A 13,845-nucleotide genomic window follows, 5' to 3' on the forward strand; every position below is an offset into this window, starting at 1 on the left:
TTCTCCAGGACGTTGGAGACAGCAATGCGAGGTGGTGAGGACATGACTAGAGGCCAGAGTGGTCTATCATTTTGGGAGTGGCGGTCACAGGACATATCTGGAGGACTTTTTAAGTTTTTCTTCTGTTTTGCTTGCTTATTTTTTTGCAATATCCTTTGTACTGACAATCGTGTTTCTAACAGTTAGTATTTTGTTTCCTTTGCAGCACTCCATTAAAAATTGTGATCCGACTAGCCTTGAGACTCGATATGCAGAGAGGCACGGTCTTAGTGCATTGATCGACCGATTGTATGGATGTGGCGGCCTTGTAAGTCACTCATCTTTCTTGTCTGTAGTTACCATGTTTAATTAAAATGCATTATTGTATGGTGGACTGATGTGTAGTTGTTTCATTCTTTGCAGAGTCCGTTTAATGCTCCTTTGCGGCGGGATGAGCTTTCGAATGGCAATGATCTATAGCTCGCCCTTGGATCCCAAGAGCTCACATACCCTTCTTTTTTGGTCACGTGATCTGTGTAGACATTTTCTATATAGTAGTGATATCTTGCCATGATTTTATCAGTCACTTTCATTATGCGATCATGTATTTATTTAATATATTAGTGTTATGATTTAAGTACACTTTGTCTTTATTTACACGAGCATTGTACACAGTACATAAACTATTTTGTATGGCCCAAATAAAGCACATAGTATTATATCTGCCTTGTTATAATTTCTTTTTCCTTGTTACCGTCGCTATTAGAGTCACAAATTTACTGCACACGTCGTTATTGGTGTCGTTATTAGCATCGCAAAGCATCGTTATGAGCATAACGCTAATACCGATTGTTCTATGGCATCGCCAATAATGACACTTTTTGCGACGATGGGGGAAAATTTCTTTATTTACATTTTCGTCGCTTTTAACATCGCTATAAGGCCTATATCTTGTAGTGAAAAATACTAGATTTTTGGATACTTTTAGCATATTTTTTATCTTATTTATTGTAAAAAGCTGAAAAAGTTAAAGAAACTTCTAGATTAGGATGCCATGAAAAAAACAAGTTACTTTTTCAGCCAATTATGAAATTTTCACAAAAGAGACAGATTGACGAAATCACGTGTGTCGTGATCCCTGTAAACAGGCTGAAAACTGCAGATGGAATGGAAATAAGGAGTGATCTGGGAGACTCGTGACCAGATGTTCTAGAGTTCCAAGCAACAGAGGAGTTGTAATTTTTATGTATGTTTTTTTCTACGAAGAAGCTTCAAGAGATCTAATGCGTGGAGATTTCTTTTGAGTAGTGCAAAGATTCTAGGTTCTTTCAATACATATTGATTCAATTCATTGTGCTTTGTCTTTGTAGTGTTTACCACTTGTGTATTCTCTATCTTCTCTTTCATCTCCTATCTCTACTTTCTTCTACTTCTGATCCCCGGTGGATTTGACCTTTCAACAAAAACCCCTCTGATATTGATGAACCTGACATGAAAGTTGACGGAAGGTAGGTAGAAATGGATGATTTATCATGAGGCATAGTTCGAGCTATGAGTTCTATGCCAGATTTGAAGCAGTTTATTGACAAGTATTCTTGGATAATTGAATTTGGAGATGCAGATATTGGTTTCAAAAAGTTTTTATTGGACACATGTAGACAGTTGTATGAACAGCAGAAGCAGATAGAAGAGCAACGACAAAGCATGTTGAAAGAGGCAAAGATTGAAAAAGAGGATTTGATCAGGGATTATTTTCAGTGAATGACACAAGAATTGGGTTTCTTTGATGGGTCATATGCAGCAACATATCTCAACTATTTTGACATAGCGATGCAAAGGTGCAATGTGGCTGAGGAACAAAGGGCTGTTTATTTTCTCCAGCTGGTGTAGCAAAATCTTAAGGACCAAATTGAGGGTATACAGCAAAGGCATGGTGCAACATGGAAAGGGTTCAAGGATTCTTTGAAAGAAGAATTCCCTGAGTCTAACAGTGTTGATACACATGTGCATGATAGCAGTGATGGAGATGTCTTGCCTACTGCAGTTTTTGTTGATGTAGATGATACTAGGAGTTTATCCAGTGATACTTTGTTACAGGTGATGACCATGTGCATGAGGCACATTCCTTACTTGAGGCTCTGAATGATAAGTGTTTGCAAGAAGATGTTACCCTGTGGAAGGCTTCTGATGAAGCTATAGTCGAGGTTGTCTGTTCAAAGTTGGTGGTTTATTTGTTTGCTCTAGAAGTGAAAGTGAATGCAGCTTGTGATTCTATGACAGGTTTACAAGAGACTACTGAAGATATAGAGATCCACAAGGAAGAGACAGAAGTTTTAGACTAAAGAACTATGCAAGAAACATCAAACTCTCTGGCTACTTGTTTGCATGCAGATGACAAAGATCATGTTGGCAACATTGATGGATTTTATAAAGAGCCAAAAGGATCCATGTGTAGTTCATGTTAGACTCACTTGATTTCTAATGCAGGTGATGACTTTGATATTGCTGCTATGGATGAGGCTTCTGGTCAAGAGGTTCCACAATATTTGGAGCAAGGTAGTCAACAAGATGAGAAGGATGCACTAGATGATTAGACAAATGTCTTGGAGGATGCCGTGTTAAGGGATGATGAGGACACACAAGAAATTATGAATACTTTTCTTGATGTGCAAGAGGTAGAATCATTGTTTGCTCTTTAGCAGTCAATTCTTGATGCTTTATATGATACACGTAAGACAGGAAAAGATGCTTTGGTAGAGGAAGTATCAAAGCCAGGGGATGCTGAGGAGAGTGTGCTTCAAGGAATGATGCCTATGGCTTTTACCCAATCAGAAGACCTTGCTAGTAAATGCATGATGACATTTGATGCTTTGCTAGGAACTATAGTGGATACCTTATTTCTGGATGCTCATGATGCTATGGATGGCTTGGATATGGATGATATTCTAAAGATCTTGGATGTGAAAAATCAAGAAGTAAAGTATCAACATGGATTGCTTCCAAAGTAGTGGATTCAGAAGGAGCAAGGGTGTTGTTATGTCTATGAAGATGGGCACATTGTGAGTATGTTCATGGTATCTAGAGGGTCTTCAAAAGCGAAGCTATGTGGCTTGAATATGTTGATAAAACCTTATGGGAGGGGCAAGTTTGGATGGTGAGATGTTCCTATGCTGGAGGGAAGAACATTGGTATAGGTGCTTTGTCTATGCAGCAGATACTTTGGAAGATAATGTTGTGGCCCTTCGATCCAGGAGGACTGTTTTGTGGCACATACCGGAGGATGGGCAAGCTAGGAGGGGGTGGATGTCGTGATGTTATGAGGACACAGTGTGAAAAAGTATGGAATGCATCATCATCCGACTTCTTTATTGATCTAGAGAGTCAATGTGATCTGAGCCATTAGTACTAGTGTGAGTTGCATGGATTATCCAAAAGTACTAGATTTTTGGATAATTTTAGCCTATTTTTTATGTTATTTATTGTAAAAATCCAAAAAAGTTAAAAAAAGCTTCTAGATTAGGATTGCATGTAAAACACTAGCTTCTTTTTCAGCCAATTATGGGATTTTCATAAGAGGGACAGATGGACAAACTCACGCTCATCGCGATCATTGTAAACAGGCTAAAAACTACAAATTGAACTAAAAGAAGAAGAAGGAGTGATCTAAGAGATCCGTAAGCAGGTGTCCTGATGTTTTACCCCCCTTTCGGAGCCAACAAAGCCATAAAATTTGGGTTTCGAGCACCAGAGAAAGAGCTGTAATTTTGATGCACGTTTTATTCTACGAAGAAGCTCTAGGAGATCTAATTCCTGGAGATTGCTTCTGAGTAGTGCAAAGATTCCAGGTTCTTTCAATACATATTGATTCAAATCATTGTGCTTTTTCTTTGTTGTGTTTACCACTTGTGTATTCTCTATCTTCTCTTCCATCTCCTATCTCTACTTCCTTCTACTTCTGATCCCCGGTGGATTCGACCTTTCGACAAAAACCCCTCCGACAACATGACACCAATGTACTCCCTGAATGCTCTCCTCATGCAAGTTAGGGTGGGTAAATTTTTTCCCTATCTCTCTATCACACTTATTTTTCAAAAAACCTCAAAATTTTGTAAATATTCAATACTCTAATCTCTATTAGTAAAGCAACTAAAAGTTGTGTATATATGAATTTTGAAAAGTACTTAAGATACAAATGTGCATAGTTTTCAAGTGGAGCTAGATGAGAGGGACAAGAAGCTATTATGGTTTCTCCCTTGGTTCATGCTAAAGGTATTTAAGGATGTGCTATGATATAAATACCCTAGGGATGTTTAAAAAGCATAAAAAGGACCTTAACACTAACACTAACACTAACACTAACACATTCTTTCAAGTTTGACGCATCTTACCTAAATCTCTTTATAATAATGTATGTATTTGTATCCATGTAAATAGATTGTGTGTGTGTGTTGGGGGGTGGGGATTTGTTATATACTATGGTTATATGTATGTATGTGTGTGTATATGAAGAAGTCGACAATATGTTATAGTGTCTATGTATATTGTTGGGTATAAAGCCCATTGATCAATAATTTGATGCTTGCTAATCAATGATTTGATGTTAGATAGTTTCTGTTCCAATTTTCATTCATTAAATTAGCATGTGTTTTGGCTCTATTACAACCCATACATAAGAGTGCATTTGAGTGTTCTTTTACTATTTTGACAAAGTGGTTTGTTAAGAAAATGCTGAGAAATCATGGCTATGCATGTGTTTGCATAATTATGCAATATGTGTGATTATATAGTCTACATTGAGGGAAGTGTATGTGTGTGTTTGTGTGCAAAATTAGGTAGTGTGCAATGAGAAAAGAGGGTGTGTGTATATGAAGAAGTAAATAATTCCCAATGGTGTACACAATATTGAGTCAGCTCAGTTAAGCCCAATTATCAATGATTCCATGCTAGCTAGTCTACGTTTTGGCTCTCATCGATCAACCTAGTCTACTCTTGGCCTTTGTGACAACCCACAACTATAGTTTGTATGCATAACATTGTATGCATTATACTATTTTGATAGCAATTTTCGGTGAAGAGACGCTAAGATATCATAATTATTAGATGAATGTTAAAATGACATTAAGGTGGAGACTATACATGGGTATCCATGCATTTACTTCTATAGTATTGTGTGTGAATGTGCCATGCCTCAGTGTGTGTATACACATGCATACATGATTGTGCATATTATGTACATGTGCATGCACACATGCATGCCTAGGTATGAATACATTCCTATAAAATATTTTGTATGCGTATAAAAATGATGGGGCATGCCAATGCATATATGTTGATATCCAATCTGTGTATATATTTGTTGTGTGCTCATGCATTTATAGAGTTTTACAATAAATATATGTGCATATGTAGATCTGTGGACTATAATACACTAGTGAGGTACACAAAAACATTCGTATACACAAAAATTATGTGTATGTGTCTCATATATATCTACACAAATTCATACATGTATATACACACACTTTTACATCAACATAGTGCAAATATTGTCACTATGGCCTTGAATGTGTGTGTGTGTGTGTGTGTGTGTGTGTGCACATAGATTGTTTTAGGTGTAAATATATCTAGGTGTGAAATTATATTTGACATAAAGATGCATACGTGTGTGTATCTATGTCCATAATATTTGTTACATACATATGTGTATGTAAGTGGATTATATGTATAGCAATGTATGAGTGGTTGTGTATGGATGTGCATACAGGTACCTATAAACATGCACATGCATGAATGTGTAGTGAAGAACACAAGTAAGGGTATGTTGGCAGAATAACCCATTGCCTACTTGAAGTATACCCATATTCAATGTAGTAATTTTATCATCTATAGATTTTGCATTTATCAAGTATTATAGGAAAATAATTTTCTAGTCGAAGGTGAGATAAGTTTTTGGTCAAAGGACCTCGATTTACTAGTTATAACTAGGACAATCTTATGTTCTTAATTGACTAGAAAGAATGCATGTAATTTGCTAGCTAGAAGACAATAATTTACTAGTTATAAGTAGTGAGTCTCAAAATCTCCTAGTTATCTCATTATTGTTACTAGTTTTACAACAACTTAACGTATAATGTTACTAGATAGGGCTCTAATTTTGTAGATAGTAACTAGAAAAAGGGATTTACTAGTTAGAAGAACCTCATGAAACTAAAATTCTACAGTTATAACTAGAGAATGTTGCATCCTTACTAGTTTTATTGATCTTATTATGTAATATATTAAATAAATAAAAGGAAAAAAATTTGCGCCTTCATGGCGGCGCATGTGCTATGCCGTGACGCCGCGAGAGCTATGGGGATAGATAGGGAATAGACCCGGGGGGGGCCAGCAAGCTCCTCGCTGGAGCTTTCTCAGGGCCCTCTCCATGCATACTGACAGGCAAGGGGGGGAGGATTCCCTCCCCTCCCCTATATAAAGAAGAAGGGCCGTAGTTGCAAGACACGAAGAGAGGAGGCGAGGAAATTAATGCTGCTGCCGTCGACGTGCCGTGAGAAGAGGGGGAGGTCCACCATATCGCGACCGCCGCTGAGGAGGAATCACCCTGCATCCATTCGACAGTCCAGAGCGTCGACTCCATTGACATTCGATGTCATCTCCCCACGTGGCTTCAGAGATTCCAGAGAAGCTCAAGAAGCTTCTTCAAGCTTCTAAGCGGGACCACCCTCAAGCCCCCCTTCCTGTGCTTTTTCATTCCCCCTCTCCTCGGTTTTTTAAACCCTCAAGCCCCCTTTGGGTGTTGTTTTCCCTTTCACCCCCATATCCTTTTCTACACTAAAAACCCCCTCCCCAGTTTTTCTTAGAACCCTTTTTAACCCCTCCCGATTTTTACCCCTTAAAAATCCTTTCACCCCACCTAGTCCTAAATCCCTTAACCTTTTTCCATGGGCCATTAATCTTCCACATCCTTTGGCCTCGTAAACCGAAAATCTCCTTTTCCCCCCCCCATACCTAAATCTATAAGTCCCCTCTTGTGAGCCCGCATTTCACCATATATTCCTTTTAATACACCCCTAAGCCCTTTCTAACCCCATGTTCTCTTTTCCCTCTCCTCCCTACTATAAACCTTTTCCTCTCCGAAGAAGCTAAGAACCTAAAGGTCTTATTATCCCTTCTCAAGGTCAATCATTTAAACGGCTCCTTGCCTCGAAAGAGAGATGGTGGAAATCCGAAAAGGAGAGTAAAAGCTGCATTCACATCCGAAGGGTAACAATTGCGAATGCTGCCTAAGAAAGTCCAAGGAGTAGCTGCGGGAGGGTCGTCTCCCGGTATCCATGTGGATATTTCACCCCAAAACCAGGTTTTTCCTTCTTGGTTTTTTATTGATTTTAAGTCAATCATGCAAAGATGAATTGTTCGGGATAGGATATATTTTTTCGAGCTATTTACAATGAAGGAGTTTAGTTTAATTGAATAAATGATAATGTATATATAGGATATAGTTTCCTTCGAATAGCATCATGCGTTTATAACGAATTACGAGCAAGATTATCTACTTACTATAGTAGTATATTTCAATTTAAATTCATGAAGGTATAAAAGCTGCATCTTGCACCATTAACCCTATTCTTTTTGCAACAAGTCATGATGAAATTCATGAAAGGTTTTTTTTACGTTGCTCAAATTACTAGGAAATTATCATTGCTAATTGCATATCTTGGCAAGGAAAAGAATGTTAATTGGCATAAGTTTCGTTTGCAAGGAAAAAGGAAGATTAAATTGAATTTACCTACCACAAAGCAATAAAAATTAGGACTGAAAAATCAATTGTCACAAGGATAACAAATCCTGCCGAGGTGATCAATATTTCCTTCCAAAAGATAACCAAATCAATCTAAATTTAGAAATACCATGCTGAAAAATATGCCTTGGGAATGATTTAAAGACCAAAGAAGTGTTTATACCTTAAGCACTTGACTACCTTCCCTGATTGTGGGTCAATTAATATCCTAAAGGTATAAGAACTAGGGTTGTCCCTAAGGTTCTTAAAAAAGAGACCCTAGGTCCAACATACGTCAGCTTGAAGAATCTAAAATGGATTATTTCATCGCAGAACTTGCACAACAAGTACGAAGTCATTCAGTCTTGTGATTTATTCACAAGGAGAAAGGGTAAATACCCTCAACCAGGATGGTAGATCCTTATGCAAGTTATCTTGCAAAAGGACATATTCTTGGATACCCTTCTAAATAAGGAAAGTTATAAACCGGAAACTAAAGTATCTAATGAACTTTAGGGTTGACCAAGTTGGGTTAATAAGGTACGCACTAACCCGGAATATAAAGGATCTCGCCAAGTTGCAAGACACCTTGGAACGAGTGCTGATACACTCAAAAGGAAATAATAATTCCTTAGCAGTTTGCCAAACAACACGGTCGATTAATAGAAATGTTTGTGCTTGCTAGAGATTTTTGAGCACTGTTTGAATTATGAATTACAAACTAAAAGAATACCTATACTTCAGGTTGAAGGCCTGAAGAGAGAGGCAGTTTCAGTTACCCCCGACTGATTGCCTGACCCTAACCAAGGGGGTTGTTGACCGTGCCGGGAATGTGCACCGAACCCGTCGCAAGAGGTTTCTCTGTTGAGCTCTACGTGGAGCAGGAGGACGCTTGGGTGCTAGGGGGGGCTCTAGCCATAAATCCCTCGCCTTCTGGGTCCTTCACAAGAGGCTAACGTGACTCGGGATTGGATCTCGAGGCCCGTATACTAGTCTACAGGCGGAAGCTTGGAATAGTGATCCCTATGGATTACTAGATAGCCTTTGGGCGGATTATGGACAAGCCTACAGGCTTAACTCCTTGTATTTCAAAGAGAAAAAATAATGTTATGTAATAAAGAACTTGTTTGATATTGTTTTTCTATGTCACGTGATAAGATTACGTGAAGAAACTAGTGCTTAACGGTTTAATTAAAGAAGCTGGTTGTTACATGTCAAATTAATGTGTTAGATAATTACATAACTTAAAAAAACTGAGGAAAGTGCGGAGGATGGGCCATAGGTCCGTCGTGTGGTTGGGTGGTCCCGGTTAGCCGGGAACTTTTCTCAAAGAACACCGGGATGATCATCAAAGAAAACGAATAACGAAAACGATGACCTAGAGTTATGTCTTAACCGATTTACACTGTTTTAGGGGAACGGAATGGGACTATGCCTTATGACAGAGAGGTTGAGCTTTGTATCCCTCTCGTTTCCCATTCTCCTTGAACCAAGTGTAGCATGAATCCACTTCAGACTTGGCGTTTCTGCGTAAAGTAGTTCGCTTGGGTCCGACGCTAGTTGCTGTTAGTTAATGACTAGTCAGGAGAACCCTAATTCTGGTCGATACTAAGTGGGAACGGCCAGGATACTTTCGCTACGTGGGAGACACGGAAAGACCTAGATCGCAAATCCTGTAACATTCCATGGGAGTGCCGAGCGAAGCTTTCTAGACATTCTTTCCGATGGACTGCTAAGACGTGTCCTGGATGATACGAAGAGGATACATTACAGTTGGTATCAGATCTGATCAACAACGGAATTGTTTTTATGAGATCTCAATAAAATGAAGTAAAGAAATTGTTGCTGTCCAAACATTTTCTTACCTTCAATGCTGAATTGCAGAATTATGAAGCGTGGAACAAGTTTTTGGTATTTCGAGTCTTGTTTATGACTGCAATGCATTCTCCGCTTTACAAACAAAGAATTGGGATGATGAACATCCTGGAGCAGATTTATAATCCATCGCCTTTATATATAGAATTAAGATTGACGGGGTCTTCAGGAATCTACTATATAGCCGCCCACCGGTTTGCTTATTTATAGACCAACCTAAAGAGGATCAAATGGTTAGAAGACTTGAAGGTGGTGAAGCTTTTCGTTTTTGTGGAAGCTCACGTAAATTCAACTTTACATATCCGAGGTCAAAGGGTTGAGATGAACTCATATGTATATGAGGAAGTAACCCATGTAATCCCACCCAACAGGATTAAAGTGTTGGGCTGCCATGAGAAGTATGGATTCCAACGGAAAGGGTATCCTGAACTTCCAATGACTTATCGATTCCTAAAGATCGATGACCCAAAACCCTACTATTACAGAGTTCTTGTAGACAAATGCAATACAACGTTGTTCTCCCCAAATTGAAAGTAACGATTGGCTTATCATTGCATGAAACGTTGTATTCAAAAGGGCTATGTCCATGTAAATACAAATAAAGACTTCTTCTTATCAATATCTGGCTGTGCATAAGAGTTATTAAAAAGTTAAGTAGCTATATTGTTTAGAGATAGCTGAACTAAAAATGAAAGATAAGCTAACAACGATTATCATATAATAACGTTAAGAAAACCTTTATTCAGGCACAACCCCAGGTACAGGTTCCAAATTCGCCTCCTACATCAAGTACTGTTGTGATCCAGGACAAGAAGTTCCTCCTCAAGTAGATAAAGCCACTCGAGTTTGACGGGAGAGGCAGATTTGTTCAGGCTGATGCTGAAATTTGGATTGAATCCATGGAGGATTACTTGGAAGCAGCCGGTACTGCACCCGCCAACCAAGCTATGCTCGCCAAGTTAAAACTCACCGGCAAAGCTAGACTTTGGTGGAAGCAATGGTGTAGGGATCAAGGGATTTCAGAGGGATCCGTTACCTGGGAGAAGCTGAAGAAAGCCGTGCAGGGAAGATACTTACCACGTGCATATCGCACGTAGAAAATGAACGAGTTCTACGAGCTAAAACAGCTAGGACTCACTCTTAACGCATACTACTCTAAATTTGTCTCACTTTTAAAGTAGGTTGTGATGGACATGACACAGCAGGTGTCCAAATTTTGTGCGGGCTTAAATCCACCAGTAAATAACCGTCTCAAATCTATGCGTCCATCAGATCTTCATGATGCACTCATTCGAGCGGCGCCTATAAATTCAGGAGGTGCAAGCTAGACCAAGGAGTAACAAAACTTGGTCTTATAATGACCCCAACAAAGGAGCATTTAGACCTCAAATGAAGAGAGTTCAAGGTCATAATCAGGGACAAAGAAAGAAAGCAAGGACAAATAACGTCAACAACTTTGTTCCTACTCAAATTAATGGCCAAAACCTCCATTGTTTCCATTGCAACTAGTCCGGTCACTTCAAGAGGCAATGTCCCAAACTCAGCGGAGGACATCACCAAACACCTTTCCAAGGAGCAGGCCGTGGTCAAGGAGCCACTACCCGTGGAAGAGGAAGAACCCCCTTCATTGCCAATAGGCAAAGATGCGAAGAAGAAGAAGAGGAAGATCCGACCATGGAAGCAGAATTCGAAAAAGCGACAGTCCATGCCGCTTTACACAAGAAAGGGCCGAATCGCCAGTTCTCAGTGATTCAAACACCGTCAAACTATCAAGGTAAAGGTTTCAAAACCTTGATTGATTGTGGCAGTACACATTCCTTTATCTCACCAACATGTGCAAAAGGATTAGGAATAGCTAGAGTAGAAGCACCTACCCTACTTGTGGAATTGGAAAATGGTCGTGAGGTAACTTATACCAGGCAAACTACTAAGGTGGAATTATTTTTGGGAGGAAAGAAGACTTCAGTCAAATTGAGAGTCATGAATTTAGGTATCCATGAGTGTCAACTCGGAATGGATTGGCTTAAGCCCAACGACGCCCGCATTCACTGTGGAGGAAAGGGTCAAGTTTCTTTTCGAAACTCTGAAAGGGAATTAGTCACAACTCAAGGTGAGGCAGGAGTTCCAAGAATCCAATTGGCCAAAGTATCTCGGATCATAAAAGGAGTCAGAAAACGATTACCCGTTTATTTGATCAAACTCAACAAGTTAGATCAAAAGCAAGAGTCTCATGAAGGACCTTCTTGGCTAAAGGAATACACTAACGTATTCCCTGAAGAATTGACCGAACTTCCACCTCAAAGAGAAGTAGATCATGAGATTAGGTTAGTGCCTGGAGCTGCACAATTGCAAAGAGACCTTATAGAATGTCCATACCAGAAGCAATTGAGCTGAAGGAACAACTCAAGCAACTGTTAGATCAGGGCTACATCCGGCCTAGCAATTCACCATGGGGAGCTCCAGTACTATTCCAGAAAAGGAAAGATGGGACACTTTGACTATGTATTGATTACCGAGGGTTGAATCAATTAACAGTCAAGAACAAGTATCCTATTCCCAGAATAGATGAGCTTCTTGATCGTCTTCAGGGTGCAAAGTTCTTCTCCAAGATTGATCTCAGGTCAGGTTACTATCAGATAAGGATCAAGGAAGAAGATATCCCAAAGACGGCCTTCAATACAAGATATGGGCACTTTGAGTTCTTGGTTATGTCATTCGGGCTTACGAATGCACCTGCTACCTTCAATAGATTAATGCAGGACATTTTTAGGCCATATCTTGATGATTTCATGCTTGTCTTTTTCGATGACACTTTAGTCTATTCTAAATAGGAAGAAGATCATGAACCTCAACTTCGGATTGTCCTTGAGACAATGAGGTCACATAAACTATATGCAAAAATGAAGAAGTGTGCATTCTTCAAGCGTCAGATTGAATATCTGGGATTCATAGTATCATCAGAAGGAATATCAGTCGACCCAGCCAAGGTCAGAGATGTGCTTGAATGGCCAACACTAGTATCTATCAAAGAGATACGTAGCTTTCTTGGATTGACTTGATGGTATAGGGCCTTCATAAAAAACTATGCTTTGATTGCAGCACCTCTGACGAATTTACTAAAGAAACAGACTTCCATTACATGGCCAACTCCCAAACAGAATAACTTCGACAAATTGAAGCAAAGTCTGGTATCAGCACCTATTCTAAAACTTCCAAACCTCAATAAAGAGTTTGATGTAGTAACTGATGCTAGCATTCTTGCCTTGGGGTGTGTACTTATGCATGAAGGTCATCCAATAGCATACTCTTCAAGGAAATTGAAGAGTCATGAAAAGAATTATGCCACGTATGATCTGGAATTACTAGCTATCATCCATGCTCTAAAGCTTTGGAGACACTACCTGTTGGATAACAAGTTTACTCTAGTAACCGATCATAAGAGTCTCAAATGGATTTTTACCCAAAACGAGCTCAACATGAGGCAACGTCGGTGGATTGAAGTGTTGGAGGAATATGATTTTGAAATCAAGTACCGACCCGGGAAAGAGAATGTAGTTGCCCATGCACTTAGTCGCAAGGCATTCCTAAGTTCCTTAATTTTGCAGAATCCATCAACGGCCAGATCTCTGGCTACAAAAGTATCTATGCCAAACAACCCTATACTTGAATTAGCTAGAGAGGAAGCATGCCATGATTTGGCCTACCAAACAATGCTAAAGGAAATATATACCAAGCAGCAGAATCAAAAGTTGCAAGCTAAGTATCAGGAATTCTCCATTGATAATGGACTTGTCTACTACAGAACAAGGCTGTGTATAACAGCAAGCCAGTCACTTAAGCAGAAGATAATATGGGAAGCTCATGATTCCCCTTTCGCAGGATATCCTGGCTATGGTAAGACTCTTAATGCAGTTAGAAAGAGCTACCATTGGGAGAGGCTTAAAGGTGACGTTCTCAAATATGTCACTGAGTGTTTCTCTTGCCAACGTATCAAATCTGAACATGTCATGATGCCAGGGAAACTGCAACCGCTTGACATCCCCCAAATGAAATGGGAATTCATCAATATGGATTTTGTTGTAGGCTTACCCCAAGTCAAGGGAGGATATAACTCCATCATGGTTGTGGTTGACATGCTTACCAAGGTTGCACACCTGATTCCAGTAAAGACAAACTATAAAGCCTCCGACATTGCAAGATTGTTTATCAAGGAG

The sequence above is a fragment of the Lygodium microphyllum genome, chromosome 28 (assembly GCF_053477565.2).
Source record: "Lygodium microphyllum isolate KBCC chromosome 28, Lygodium_microphyllum_v1.1.10, whole genome shotgun sequence".
Lineage (NCBI taxonomy): Eukaryota > Viridiplantae > Streptophyta > Polypodiopsida > Schizaeales > Lygodiaceae > Lygodium > Lygodium microphyllum.